The 15124-nt window shown below is 47.2% G+C and overlaps 1 long non-coding RNA gene across 2 annotated transcripts in view; it reads left to right on the forward strand.

Annotated features, from left to right (window-relative positions):
* Positions 1-15124, forward strand: part of LOC115611318 — a 215119-nt gene that overhangs the window by 120461 nt on the left and 79534 nt on the right. For both annotated transcript variants that reach the window (XR_003992537.1, XR_003992538.1), the window contains exon 5: positions 6793-6890. This is a non-coding gene — a long non-coding RNA (uncharacterized LOC115611318). The remainder of the gene's footprint in view (positions 1-6792; positions 6891-15124) is intronic.

Consider the following 15124-nt stretch of genomic DNA (forward strand, 5'->3'; position numbering starts at 1 on the left):
TGGATGAAGAAGTGTGGAAAGAGAACATCATCATGATGATTGTGCTTGTTTCAATCTGTTAATTGAATATGCTGTGTAAAAAAAACCAGGAGCAATTTGTTGTTCTAAAGAGCTTTGAATCAATGTGTTTAAATTATCCACCGTGTCCATCCTAAGCACGTTGTGCAAGAGGGATTTTTAGTCCTTTTGCTGAAGTGCAAATGCTGCTGAGGAAAAACACAGCAGTGGCTGGTGAAGGCACGTAATGGTTCACATCAGCAAGGGAAGAACAGCCACATCTGGGACCGGTGTGCTTGGGAAAGGGGTTCTCACTTTGTGCAAGGGGCAAAAAGTACTGCAGGAGGATGCCATTAATGGTGATAGGCAGACATCCTGATGGGTGAAAGCCAGCATATCAACTGCAGTGTTTCTGGGCTGTGGATAAAGAGAGCATCCTTGCTGTCAAAGGAGTGAAGAAGCCACTTGCCCCGTAAGCTGGAGCCCTGGTTGGATGTCCTTTACCAATTTGCAAGACTGGAGATGAGGTTTTCTGGCTCTGGTCAGAGCCCTCCAAACATCTCACAGGATGGCCCAGGTCATTATTCCCACCCCTTTATTCCTCCTTTTCTTTCATGTGACCAAGCAGCTCTATGAATGCCACCAGCAAGGGCTCTGAGGACCACGACATGGTGAGCAGCATCAAGCCTAGAAGCTATTGCCTGTCTTTGAAGCTGAGTGGGCAGCCTTTGTATTCTGAGATAGAGAGGTTATTTAGATAACATGCTACTGGATGGAAAAAGTTTATCTCCCCCTCCGCAGACATAGTTTCAGGCTAACTAAATTATACTCAGCATGGGTATTTAGGCTCAGTTCTGCAATATAACATTGCACCCTGAGGAATGGTGCCTCCCAGTTTGTTGTGATATTAATCTTGGAAGCAAAACAAAATCCTTTACAAAAGATCAATTTAGTGCATCTCCTTTGTCTTGGCAGAAGACAAATTGCTGCAACATCTGTTTTTGTGAAGGGATAGTACTTTTCCACTCTTGGTTTTCTCTGGCAGCTGCGCGCCGCCTGAAAGGCTGAAGTCAAGTACTTGTCAGTGGTACCTCTGACACTGAGCAGGATAATGGGCCTTAGAGATGAGCTTAATATTTCAAAGCACTGGGCAGATTTTAATCATCTTTGCCATTATTGCTCTTAGCCCACCAACGAGTGTGGATAAGCCATGGGGAGAAATACAGAATCATGCAAACACTTTCATTTAGCAGGGAAAAAAACACTGTTAGAAGTAGTGGCTGGAAGAAGAATCCCCCCAAATTCGAATGGGAAATGAAACTTGAATGCTCAGTAGGGATGGGAATTAATCGCAGGGGGGAAAATACCAAGGGAAGTGCTGGCTTTTCTCCATCTCTTGATGTTTTAGATGAAAATAAGTTGTTCTTCTGTATGAGATGGAGAGATATGTATTGGTCAAACATAAGCAATTGGCCTTGGTTCAGGCACAACTGAGTGAAATTAAAGCTTTTTTTGATATAGAGAAGCCAGACCAGACTCTTCTTTGTAGAGCTTTAAACTCTATAAATCCACTATGTTAACTATTTTCCCTACTTTCTCTAAGGAAAAACCCAAACTGGCAGGTGATACAAGTTGCCCAAGGCCATAGAAGAAATTAATGGCAGCATCAAGAGCATAACTCAAGATTTCCTGGCTTTCTGCCTGGTTCTTTAGTTGCGCAGCCCTGCGAGAGATGCTGATGCTGCAGGGGAGAGCCTGAACCTCTCACTGTCCACTCCTCCCTGCTGCAGCCAGCTGCACCCCTTGCTTGGTGCTGCCAACATGGCCCAGCACCTGAAGGTGAGTTTTCCACCAGAATTCAAGCATTGGGCATGCTTGTGCAGCTATCTTGGCTCTGACGGCTGGAGCAGGGACCTCAGACTCTTCTTTGTGCCGGGCAACATCAGCAGACCTTCTTCTCCTCCCCATGGGGTCACTGCCCAGCATCCTTAGGACACTCCTGTGTTTGCCTACAGGAGCTGCAGGAACAGGCAAAGGTCACAGCCAGGATGAGGGGTTGCTGCTGGGGAAAGTGAAAAGGTGAAGGAAGGTCTCCCCATGCAGGTTCAGATACTGGAGTCATGATGCAAAAGAGGAAGAAGGGGCTGAGAGGGGCAGTGGTAAGAGCCCTGACCCTGTGTCAGTGAATGGGTTGAGTATATCCTTAAAAATACATCCTGCTGAATCCCATTAAACACGTGCTTCGTGCCACACAGGGGCTAAGGGCTGCACTGAACCAAGGCTTGCATAAATGGAGGGCTGTGCATCACTGAAGATGTCACCTAGAATAGAGTAGATAAGATCAGCTATTTCCTTGGTACATCTAGAAATAAAATCGTTTTTTTCCAAGAGAAATAATATTCCAAACATCAGAAAAAACCCACCAGGAAACAGCGTATCAGGAAATTAGACAGACAGGGTATTTTTGTGCTTGTGAGCTGATGTGACCCGTTCGTAACAATTTGCCAGCACCAAATGCATCTTGGTGCTGTCAGGCCCGATGACTCTCATGTGGTGATGCTACTGCCAGAAAGGTGCTTAATGGGGATGAGCGAGGACTGGACCCACCAGAGACCAGCAAAGGGATAAGCTGTGCCCAGGGTTTGCTCATGTTTGGGCTTCAGTTCAGCGTGGCCATCTGATTTAGCTGCTGTGCTGGCTGGGAAGTGACTACCATGGCTTAATCCTGCGGTGGAAACATTCCAGCAGCAAGTGATGTAAATGTTGACCGTGGTTTTTCACTAGGATATCTGATATAAAGCTCTGCAAACATTCAGCTCTCTTTAGAATACCTAAAAGCTTCAGGGAGCAAGTTCATGTCTCTTTACAGAAGTTCCTCATGCATCTGTGAGCGTAGGTCTTACCTGAATATATTACCTTTGGATTTTGTAGGTTGAAAGTAATATAAGATGTTATCAGATGGATCTCATCTCCTGTGTTGTGCTGGGACTGTGTTCCTACAAAGAAGGCAGCTTTTCTGTCCTGCTGGGGTGAGAGCCAATCCCAAATCCAAACAGGAATTTATGTCTTTTTAAAATGGTTATATCAAGTCATGAACCTTTGAATAGGGTCCTTCAAAGGTTTCTTTCAAGGCACTTTCTTTGAAATGCAATTCTGCCTTTTTCCTTGAAGTTTCTATTCCAAGGTCCCTCTAATCCTCAGCAGCTGATAAGAGCAGGAATTGCTGCAGGGGATGTCCCGGCACACAGGCACCTGTGAGACCAGCAGGTGAGAAACCTGGAGTCACACTGGGGCTGGAAAGTCCTCATCTCTCCCCCTTGTGCAAAGGGGAGAAACAGGCTTGGAGCTTGAACCGGGTACGGCAGGCTCCTGGTGCTCTCTCTTGCTCACTCATCTCTATTGTCTGTCCCAAAACATTCAAATTCCTGATGGAGGCTCCTAAGTGATGACATTTTAGTAAAAGATATAGTTCTTTCCAGGATTCTTTAGATGTGAATGATGAGGCAGGTGAGGAGAGGTGTTGGGGACTAGTGTGTGGTGGTGAAGGGGCTCAGCATTCCAAATTGGGTAGGGGAGAGGGCAGATGTGGGATGTGAGGTCAAGATCCATAGAATCCCACACTGGTTTGGGTTGGATGGGACCTTAAAGCTCATCCAGTTCCAACCCCTGCCACGGGCAGGGACACCTTCCACTAGAGCAGGTTGCTCCAAGCCCCTGTGTCCAACCTGGCCTTGAACACTGCCAGGGATGGGGCAGCCACAGCTTCTCTGGGAAAAGACTGTGCCAGCGCCTCAGCACCCTCACAGGGAAGAACTTCTGCCTAAGAGCTCATCTCAATCTCCCCTCTTTCAGGTTAAAGCCGTTCCCTCTTGTCCTGTCCCTACAGGCCCTTGTCCAAAGCCCCTCTCCAGGTTTCCTGTAGCCCCTTCAGGCACTGGAGCTGCTCTAAGGTCTCCCCTTCAGGAGCCTTCTCTTCTCCAGGCTGCCCCAGCCCAGCTCTCTCAGCCTGGCTCCAGAGCAGAGCTGCTCCAGCCCTCGCAGGAGCTCCGTGGCCTCCCTCCTCTGGACTCACTCCAATAGCCTCAGATCGTTATGTTGGGAGCCCCAGAGCTGGATGCAGGGCTTCAGGAAGAGCCTGCTTGAACATGGTCCTAGTCCCTAGTGCTTTTAATGGATTCTGCCTAAGCCATTACCTAACTGCTAAGAGAAACTAGACCTGTTGAAGTGAAGGATTACTGATTCTTTGGCTTAATCCTGCAGATCCATGGAGATGTGTCTCCATGGCACTGCTGAGCTGCAGTGTCCCAGGCTGGAAGAGGGCAGCATATCCTCACAGGTCAGGAAATGCTGTCTTGGGCTGGAAGCTGCAAAATCAAATTGCACAAAGAAGCTATTGAAGGCCCCTGTTTCTCAATCCTTTCGGAGAAAAAAGCAACAGCTTTCTGTAAGCCAGTTATTCAGTGAGAGGGTGGTCAGGCTTCTTTTTATGCATTTTAAGCTCAAAGATCAGGCAGAAAAAGCCAGTAAGATGCCATCTGAAACTGCTGCAGTGAAAACGCGGAGCTGTTTGCTTGTGGTGCGCTGTGTTCACTCTGCAACCTCTGTCAAGTCAAATAGAATCACCTTAAAGCTCGTGCAGTTCCAACCCCCTGCCACGGGCAGGGACACCTTCCACTAGAGCAGGTTGCTCCAAGCCCCTGTGTCCAACCTGGCCTTGAACACTGCCAGGGATGGGGCAGCCACAGCTTCTCTGGGCACCCTGTGCCAGCGCCTCAGCACCCTCACAGGGAAGAACTTCTTCCTTATGCCTAATCTCAATCTCCCCTCTGACAGATTAAAGCCATTCCCCCTTGCCCTGTCCCTATATGCCCTTGCAAAAAGTCCCTCTCCCATTTCCCATTCTCGGGTGCCACTGAAGCTTGAAATCAATTGTATTATTTTATGACAAAGTAGCTTATTGTCCTTTATCCATCCCCAGCCCCACTTCCGCAGTTCTTGGTGGAATAACCAGGCATGTCATGGGCCAAAGAAGGGTCAAAGCATTACCTTTCCTTTCAAACAACGTTGCCTTGACCCTGTTGTGTTCAGTGTTTTCATTTATTGCTCTTGAAGCCAAAACACATTCCAGATGTGATTTGCAAGGGCTCCCGCAAGGTCACAGCCAAGTGGAGGTGCTGTGGCTGGCCTGTGGTGACCCCGAGGTGTCCGAGATGGGGGGCCCCGCTCCCCGCTGCTGCATGACTGGGGGGCTGTCACTGTAGATAAATCCTGACTTCTCCTGCACTGAAAGGGACTTCTCCATCCTCTGGGAAGAGAGGAATGTGAGGGCTTGCAGGCGCCTCTGCCATCACCTGGTTCACTTCTTGGTGAGTGTGCTGAAGGCAGAGGGTGCACAAAAGGTGCCTGTCCCCTTGAAAAGGGAAGTTTGTGCCTTGGGGAGGGGACAACAGACAAAATGAATGAGGTCTGCAGTGCTGAGGGGAAGCGTTCCCAAACCATAGCATGGTTCTTGTATTCCTTTTTCTTTTCTTAGATGAAGGAAAAGAAAAGTAAAGAAAGAAATGACTTCCTTGATGATATCATTCCCCTCTCAATCCTTTAAGCTCACCAGACCAAAGTAACAACAGTGGTGTCTATTAAAAATAAATGGCTGTTTTTTCTGCTACTGTTCCCTCAGGACAAATTCAGGCTTAAAGCATAAAGACAACATGAATTCCCTTTTTCAGTGTGAGCATACCAATAGCCTGATTTTCAAAGGTATGAGTGCAAACAGGAGCGGGTACCACAGAAAGCAAATTCCTATTCCTAGAAACGCTTATGCAGGTGGCATTTCAGCACAGAGCTGTCACATCCCTGACTGTTTGTGGGACTGAAACGCAAGCACAGTGTGCTTAGTTTGGTATTTCAGATACCTAAAAGGATTTTTTCTTCCAAGAACTTGTCTGCTTGCCCTTTGAATGCATGTAAATGTATTTTTTTCCTACTACATCCATGGCAACAAGTCCCACTGCTTCCCTGTATGTGGTGTGTATAGGTGTCTCTTTTTGTCTAATCTGGAAGCCAGACAAACCTCCTTTTGCCACATGGAAGCCTCCTTCAATATAATCACAGACTGGTTTGGGTTGGAAGGGACCTTAAAGCTCATCCAGTTCCAACCCCCTGCCACGGGCAGGGACACCTTCCACTAGAGCAGGTTGCTCCAAGCCCCTGTGTCCAACCTGGCCTTGAACACTGCCAGGGATGGGGCAGCCACAGCTTCTCTGGGAAAAGTCTGTGCCAGCGCCTCAGCACCCTCACAGGGAAGAGCTTCTGCCTAAGAGCTCATCTCAATCTCCCCTCTGTCAGCTGTTTTTGAACTGTTTTCACTGTTTTGAACAGGTAGGTGGTCATAAGTTTCCAAGTTTTGGGTTAGTTCACAAAGTGTGGGGTAAATTCTGCCCGCTTAAGCCATAGCTGGAGGTTGTTTCTGATGGGCATGCTGCACCATCGGCTTGGTGGGCTGAACAGAGGAATCCCTGAGTAACTTCTGTGGCCTAGGAGCATTCATACTATGCACTTCTTTAGTCTCACAGCAAAATCCAGCTGAAAAACACCCTATAGCCCAAGAAATAGCTCTGGTTTCTCTGAGTACCCATCTCCAGAGCCCAGGGTCAGGAGAATATCTCACCACAGCTGATGACTGTGGACAAATCCTACCCAAATATCTGCCCATTCCAACCTGTGTTTTCTCTTTTACCTGTGAATCATACCTTCATTCCCATGAAACTGCTTTTTTCTTCTCTTTTCCCAAACCAGTCCTGACTTTGGTGACACAGAAATGCAGCACTGCTGGCACCAGAGGAGGTTCTCCAGATGATTCCCCTACCAGCAATGGTCAGCGATGTGGCCACCAGGTATGTGCTGCATGGCTGAGGGCTGGGGGCTCCTCCTTGGGACACTCCTGGGCACTGTGGGGTTTTAACCTCCTGAGTCTTTTCCATCTCTGCCTCACCTCTCTCCTACCATTGCTCCCTGCAGCACATTTGTGAGTTCACTGCACAGTTAAAGGGTTGAAATGACCCAAATGATGGGGAGCAGGGAACTGCTGCGGCCTCTCAGGAGTGAAATATGGCTTTGTGTCTGCAAAGAGGTTAAAGCTGCTCCCCAGCAAGAGCAACGGAAGGAAATGCCCTGTAGCTAGGTTTCATTTCGGTGTACAGTATGAGAACATGTGCAACCCATTACAATAAAGCTCTTGCTGGAAAATGCCTAACCTATGCACTGTAAAACCTAATTAAGGGATTCCTTCAAAAACAAAGTTCCCTACCAGTATCAAGGAGTGGATAATGAGAAGCTGCTTTGTGTAATCCAACCCTTTATCTTTAGGCCTTCGGGGTGTTCATGGCCAGGGTCTGTCCTCTTCTTGTTGCTGAGGCCCTTATTGCGATAGCGAGCCCCTCCGGTGCAAGAACAATTCAACCATCTCTTGTAAAGTTGACTGGCTCCACTTAGGTTTCCTAATGGATACAGATGCCAGGTCCTCAGACAGATCAGCTTGCTGTGACCTTGGGGAGCATTGGAGGGACAGTGTACAGGGAGCTGTGTCCAGCCCAGCGAGGCACTCAGCATACAGGTGATGGACTCAAGCTTGGAGGGCAATGGGAATACCATCACTTCCAAGGGGTTTTCCCCACCAGAGGGGAGGAGAACAGGGAGAAATGAGAATGCTGGAGGTTCTCCTTCTCTGAGATCTTCCTCAGCCTGCTGCCTGCCACTTTGCCAGCTGACATTAGCTTCTCCAGCATGGGTGGAAAGGATGCAAGGGCCTTCCTCAACTCCTGCAAAGGAGCAGCTCCCAGGGGCAGCAGCTCTCAGGTTGTTTTCCAGTTTAGCTGACAATAGCTATGCAAAGCCCTTTCACAGCATGGCAGCGTGTGCACCATCCCTGCAATCATGCAGAAACTATTGTTTATAGCAACTACCCTTCTCTAAACGTGCAACCAAATTACCTTCCTCCTGCTGATGCATGGTGCTCAGTGTTATCAAGTCTCCATTTAGTTTTGGTCTCTTTTGTTCTAGTAGGGCCAACCCCAGTGCAATAACCACCTAACTCCCATGCGTCCTCCTGTGGACAGACTCCATCCAGAAGCTCCCAGCTCCTCACCTTCTTCCTCTGTGCTTACTCTTCAAAGCCTTTGAGGGACTCCCTCTCCACAAACCAAGCAGAGGAATCCAGGGGTTTGGTGTATGGTCTAAGACATCCTCAAGCCCCATCCGAAGTAGACAGGTGAGATCTACTAAGCTGAAACTTGCTTGGGACTTTATGGGTGGACATATAGCAGACACTTGCTGCAAGCAGTGAATAAGGGCAGGGTTTCTTGCAGGCCAGGCAACCTTCAAACACCTTTCTTGCCCTTAAGGTCACAACATTATAAAAAGTGTTTCCTGTTGTGGTCATGGCCGTTAATGAAGGGTCAAAACTAGAAGCTCCTCTCTCCATGTAGGCAAAGCCAACGGGAGCAGAGGCAGAGCCCTCTGTTATCACTGTCTGCATCTCCCCCCTCCAGCCCAGCAGCTGAGCCCAAGAGCTAAACTGAGGTTTACAATATCTGTAATTAGTCATTTTTATGGTGGGCTCATTTGCAATATTCTAGGTAAGGATCTGTGAGTATTTCCATTCTATCCCCTTCTGTTTCCAGGGGTTTATAACCAGGCTATAAAAACACACTCCGGGGCAAAGCTTGCCACATAAATTCTCAGCAGAGAACCTCTTTTTATTCTGGTTTTGTGTTGTTTTGCTCTGTCACTTATAAATGTGACTTTGAAATGTGCAGCAAATACAGAGAAAATCAGGTAGCTTCTTCAAGCATGTGTTTAACCAGGTTTCACTTTAGCAGAGGCATAGTGCAAAGGAGATTCATTTCTGTGGCTTTTGGGTAGCCTAAAAAATGAGAAGTTTACTGTAATTGAACTGAAAGATTATCTGTAAACTAGCATCTGGATTTAGAGCTCTATTCACTGCACAGGCTGTGCTGGAATCACTGCTAGAGGGCAGTTACATTGCTCTGCATTCAGCTCTGATAGTACACATACAGACTCAAATCCAGCAGCTATATCCAATGCTCAACTTTTATACCTGCACATCCAAGGAAGGGGTAAATTTTAGACAAAATGAGGTTAGAAACACATGGTTTGGTAAATAAATAGAATGGGGTTTCAGGAGGGATTTGGGGTGGATGAGGGTTTGACCGTGTTGTTGTGGCTACAGGGCTAATGATCTTCCCTCATTTTTAGTGTGGCTGGAAATAAAAATTGCTGTTGATGTTGAAGGTTTCCTGTAAAAAACAGGATCTGGCACACTGCTGGTATTCTGTGAGAAATGCAGTGCAAGGCGTTTTGTGACATTAAAGCATTAAATTGTACCCGTCAGGCAACATAAGCAATTCTCTCACTCGGTGCTAGCGCTGCTTTATAAAAGGCTTTCTCTGCTTCCAGGAATGAGAGGTGGATGAGCTGCAGCATCTGCCTGCTTGTTACCATGCTGGTGGTGTGCTGAAAGTCACCCTGACACATCCAGCCAAGTGACAGGAGAGAAACCTCTCTCTTGCTATCAGAGACTCCTCGTAGGGAAACACCAAAGGACTAATTGGCTTCAGGGGCTCAAGATCAGTTAAGAACATGTCCTGTGCAGCAAAGGCCAAGTTTTGCAAGCCTTTGCCTCCATAAAATAGAAAGTACTGATTTATCTCCCTCAAGAGCAAGGGCTACAAAATCTGCTCCTCGTCTTCTTTTGATGATTTTGCGGTATGTTTCTCTGATCCTCAGTCTGATCCTTTTAATTTCAAAAGCTTTAATCAAAACCTCTTAACGATATATTCACTTGCTGGTTTTGTGGTTTACATTTAATTCTGATTGATTTTTTGTTTTAAAGGATGGTTGCATTAAGACGCTACGGCTTCTTTTGCAGTGATTCATTAATATATGCCTGGGGATGGCACAACCCCAGTCAGACTGAAGCTGTGTTGACAGACCACTAAAATAATATCCTGTGTGTCACTTCCTAGGGAGTAAATAGAGCTTTTACCAGTGAGACCTTAAACCCTTATAGTATCGTGCTCGGTTAAGGCCTGGAAGCTCATAGGTATAACACAGAGCTGTGTGTCAAACAGGGCTGTTGAATGCTTGCTCAATGTGTTTCTGCTGACAGCTTTGAGGTTCCCTTTGTCATATTGATTTGGAGGGGTGTGCAATTAAACCAGGGGGAGCTGCTGCCAGGTGAATTAAAACAATGGGATCTGGCTTCCAGGTTTAATGATGGGATTAGTGAGGGAGAACCACTTCTGCTGCATGCAGGCAGAGGAGAGCGGCCGCATGTGATTGCGTTTAACTGGGCTTTACTAGAGGCAGTTGGCTGGTGTCTCCGAAAGCTGGTCTGCTTGCTGCCCTGAATATAAAATCTCTTGAGTAACTGCCTTAGGTTTATTAACTGGAACACAGATCTGATTGCAAAAGTCTGAACAATGCAAAAGATCAACAGTTTATGCAGTTTGAAATCTCAGCTTCTTCCTTTCACAGGGGCTCTGCAGGGTCACAGCATCTCGACAAGCACATGAGTCAATTGAAGCTGTATTATCTTTTCAAAACTGGCTTTTGGCATTTGTTTCTCTAGGATGAAAAATATCATTCATTTCCTCCAAGCTCTTCTCTTAAGCCTCTTTGCCAAGAGCCATAGCTAGCATGGAGAGGGAAGTAGATTTATTTAGGAATAAGTCTGTCTTCGTTTATCTAAGCGCAACGTTTCGATGACAAAAGGAGGGGTTAGGTGAGCCTGGGTCCAAATGAACGTCACATTTTAACATGGAAATGAAACAGGTGGTAAACAGTTCTTAAATGGGATAATAAAAATGGTCATGAAAGTTTATTTTCTTTTCAGCCTCATAATGATAGGAAAGACTGTTTCAGGAACTGCAGGAGAGGATTTAGGGACCAGGTACAGGGTTTCTGCAGGGGCATATGCAAAACTGCAGGTGCCTGCCTGCAACCTAACGTAATGGTTGGACTTGGTGATCTTAAAGGCCTTTTCCAGCCTGGTTGATTGTATGGTCCTGTGAGTCTGTGCTCTGCATCAGGTGTGTGCTCAGGTGCGAGGGGTTGTCCTGCAGGAGATCACTCACAGGGATTTAGGGCAGCTGCTGAGTTGTGAGACAGGGATTAAAGCATGTCGAGAGCTGTCATGTTCCCTGAATGGGGCTGCTGTGCACTGAGGGGTCATAAGTAATACACTTATGAAGGGCCAGATTTTTGCACCTGTGATATGAACCAGCACAGGGACATGTTTCACTCTTTGATACTAACAGAGCCTGGCAATAGCAGGGAGAGGCTGTATGCTCAAAGATGAGCATGCCTTTTGTTTTCCTGCCAATCCCAGATAGCAGCATGTCCTACGTGGGGAGCCCTGCGTGCCACAGATCACAGAATGATCACAGACTGGTTTGGGTTGGAAGGGACCTTAAAGCTCATCCAGTTCCAACCCCCTGCCACGGGCAGGGACACCTTCCACTAGAGCAGGTTGCTCCAAGCCCCTGTGTCCAACCTGGCCTTGAACACTGCCAGGGATGGGGCAGCCACAGCTTCTCTGGGAAAAGTCTGTGCCAGCGCCTCAGCACCCTCACAGGGAAGAACTTCTGCCTCAGAGCTCATCTCCATCTCCCCTCTGGCAGGTTAAAGCCATTCCCCTTGTCCTGTTACTACAGGCCCTTGTCCAAAGCCCCTTTCCAGATTCCCTGTAGGCCTCCTTAGGGTATTGGAAAGCTGCTCTAAGGTCTCCCCAGAGCTTTCCTGATGCAGGGAAAAGCTGTGATATGCTGCACAAAGCCATCATCTTTCCATTTACAGAACTGTGGCGTGGTGGACCAATATAACAAAGTACGTGTCACTCATGGTGCAACTGTTGTCTTTACACAAACACTCAGCTGTGGCCTTTTATCTCTGTTGGCTGGCTCTTGGGCTCTTCACAACTCTTCTGCAAAGCAGAGTGCTATTTAAGTCTGTCTGTGGGATAATGAGGGAGGAGGAGGAGTTTGTGCTAAAGGTTTTCTAGTGATTTTGGAAGAGAAGAAACCCTTGAGTTACTCAGGAAAGTTTCATTTTGTGTTTTCTTTCTGTTTCTTGATCCAAACACTTTACAGGTCTCTCAGCACCTTCACACCTGAGTGCCCTTAATATTCCTACACCAGGGCTGCTTGGGCAAGTGAACACTCTCCTAAGAGGGCTCCAGTCATTAAAACCCCATGGCGTTTATGAGGAACTGTCTGTTTCTGCCAAATGTAAGGGAGTTTTTAGAAGAAAAAGACCCTATTTTATTAAAAAAATCATTTTACTTTGAAGAGAGATCTGAACATTTCTTACAAAAGGGTTAGAAACTTGGGAGGAGGAGATATTGCCTTGCAGTCATAGCCGAATGACAACCAGTTCTTAAAAACCATTCCGGAATAGATGTTTTTCTTTCCCAAATGCATTACTGCAATAAGTTCATCTGAGAAAGGATTTGGCTGGCTTGGAATGGGGCAGATTTGGAAACTGTCTTCTCCAGGTGACCACTTTGAAGCCTCTTAAAAGTCCTGTAAAATGAGCCAATCTCAGCTCCAATCCCAGAATAACTTTTTCCACAGCAGAAGAAAGTGATCAAAATCAGTGCTGTTGCTGGCTGTCCCTGAAGAGAAGTCCCAGGCTAAATGAGCCATGAAGCCTGAGCTCTTTCACCATGCTTCATCCAGCCAAGCATTGCACCATATTTTTTAGCAAAGCTCTGGGGAAGTTTGTTCAGGGTATATACAGAGTGCTTACATCTTCATAACTGTCCAGCCAGCCCCTTTCAGGGGGCCTAAACTCTCTATATGGAACAAAACAATTCCCTCCTGTACCATACCTAATGCCGTGGACCTGAAAGATTGAGGGAACGTTGCACACTGGAAGAAAATAGAAGGATGAAAAAGGTCTGAGAAGCCATTTGTGTAGGATCTTCTCAGGTATTTCTGGCTTCATCACATACATTCATGACTTATCACTGCGAAATTATTCATCATGCCCTGCTAAAATACTGTTCTGCTTCAGATTCCCTTTATCCCAAAGGAGTTTTCATCTCTTTTAGCTCAATTGCTTGAGTTAGTATTGAGATCATATATCTATTAACTAGAATGGGCTTGCTTTCTTCTCCATCACTTTTAATGAAGTTCACTTCTCGTCCTTTGATAGACCAATTTGCTGTGTTAGTGGAGTTGAAGGAAGCCTGAACTTCCTTGCTAAGCTCAGACAGGGGAACACAGATTCAAAGGAGCCAGCTGACCGCAATTTGGATCCTCTTTCTTCCTAAACCATGGAATAGCTTTCAACTGGGGCTGCCCTGCTCCATCGCCTTGAGCCACGCAAGGAAAAGCATCAACACACAAGTGGTACCTCTCCCTGTGCTCAGATGTACCCTGTCCGGCCACACAATTGAGCTCCATTAGCAGCCCTTGCAGACTGCAGAGCTGTCAGGTGGATAACGGGAAAGCTTCAGGTGTAGTAATAACGTCTGGGAACATGTCAAGCTGGAGCTGGTTTCCATGAAAAAGTCCTTCCGAGGCTTTGGGAGAGGCAGCGGGCCTGGGAGGTGAGAACTGATGTCCTGTTATCCTGGTGACAGAGACGCCCTGGGTAGCACCAGGCAGCTGGAGCGGCAATCGCGTGCTCCTGGTAGGAGCAAGACAATAAAACTTCCTCCCATCTCCCAGGCTCCGCAGCTTTCTGATGTCAACAACAGCAGCAGGAGGCTTCAGGCACGTTCCCGGCAGCTGATCATATTTATCAAGTTCATGTTCTTTGCTTTTGCTTTCTTCTTTTTTTTTTTTTGCCTTAAATATCAAGGTCTGGGAGCCACAGGATGGCCACGTTCCAACCCCGGCCCCTTTGAGCATAGAGAAATGTGTGCTGGGGGCTTTAGCAGGGACATGCTTTCTCCATGTGAGCCAAAGAACAAACAGCAGAGCCCTCCACGGGGACTGATTGTTGACATGTTTATGATGATGAAGTGGGGTAGAGCTCTCAAAGGGGGATGCTAGAAATGAAGAAGTGTGGCACTGCTGAGGGCCTATATAATGCTAAATATTGTAGGAAACTGCAGTTTCTTCCTATTTGTGACTGCTTCGCTGAGCACTTGGAGAAGTCCCTTCCCAGCCATACATCACGCGCTCCCCATTTAGAGCTGTAGCTGTAACAACAACAACAACAACCCAGCAGGCGCCAGGAGTACGGAGTGCTTGGGCTGAAGTGACAGGGACTCTGGCTGTAATTTATAGCCCTGCTCGGAAGGTGTGAAAGATACGACTCTGTGTGCCTAGAAATCCTACCCGGAGGACAGCTTACAAACACTAAGTGGCTATTGGAATACCCCGGATGACTGGGGCTTGCCATTTCGCTTGGGGTCAGGGGCAAAAGCACTTCATCTTCTTCTGCATGTGCACATGTGTGTCTGTGCCGTGGGATGGTCCCTGGATCTGCTGCCCAAGGTCAAACCTCCCACCTGGCATTTGAAGGATGAGGGAGCCGGGTTAAAGTCTCCCTCATGGTGGTTGATGCACATTCTTCTGTCTGCAGCAGCCCCAGTGGGATGCTCTTCATAGGTTGTTCTGTGGGTTGTGTTCCCCCAGGACCAAGCTGTTGTAGGGCACATGGCTTTGGTGGGAGCATCCATGCACATCACATTGCCCAGCACTGGGGTCCTCAGTGTGACAGAGTTGTTTCAGTCTCTGCTGGTCTCCACCTTGCACCATGCAAGGTCTCCAGCTATAATATCTGCAAGGGGAACAGCAGCTCTCCCTGATTTCCAGTTATACCCTTTGGAACTGTGAAATAGAGGATCAGCACAACTTCACCCAGGGAAAGTGAACCTGTCCACAGCCAGGTCTGGCCAGGGATGGTCAGATGAGGCATTGTCCAAGGTATGATGACTGTAAGACTTCTGGGTTAGTCTTGGCTTGTGTTTGGTCAATCCAAAAGGTGAGAAAGGGAAAATTTGGCTCTATTTGCTCTTACCTGTGTAGACATGACTTTATAAAAGCCAGAAACTTCTCCAAGAAACTCCAGTTCCTTCAGTTGGGTTACCCATAAA

Source organism: Strigops habroptila, chromosome 8, assembly GCF_004027225.2.
Source record: "Strigops habroptila isolate Jane chromosome 8, bStrHab1.2.pri, whole genome shotgun sequence".
In the NCBI taxonomy this organism is placed as follows: domain Eukaryota; kingdom Metazoa; phylum Chordata; class Aves; order Psittaciformes; family Psittacidae; genus Strigops; species Strigops habroptila.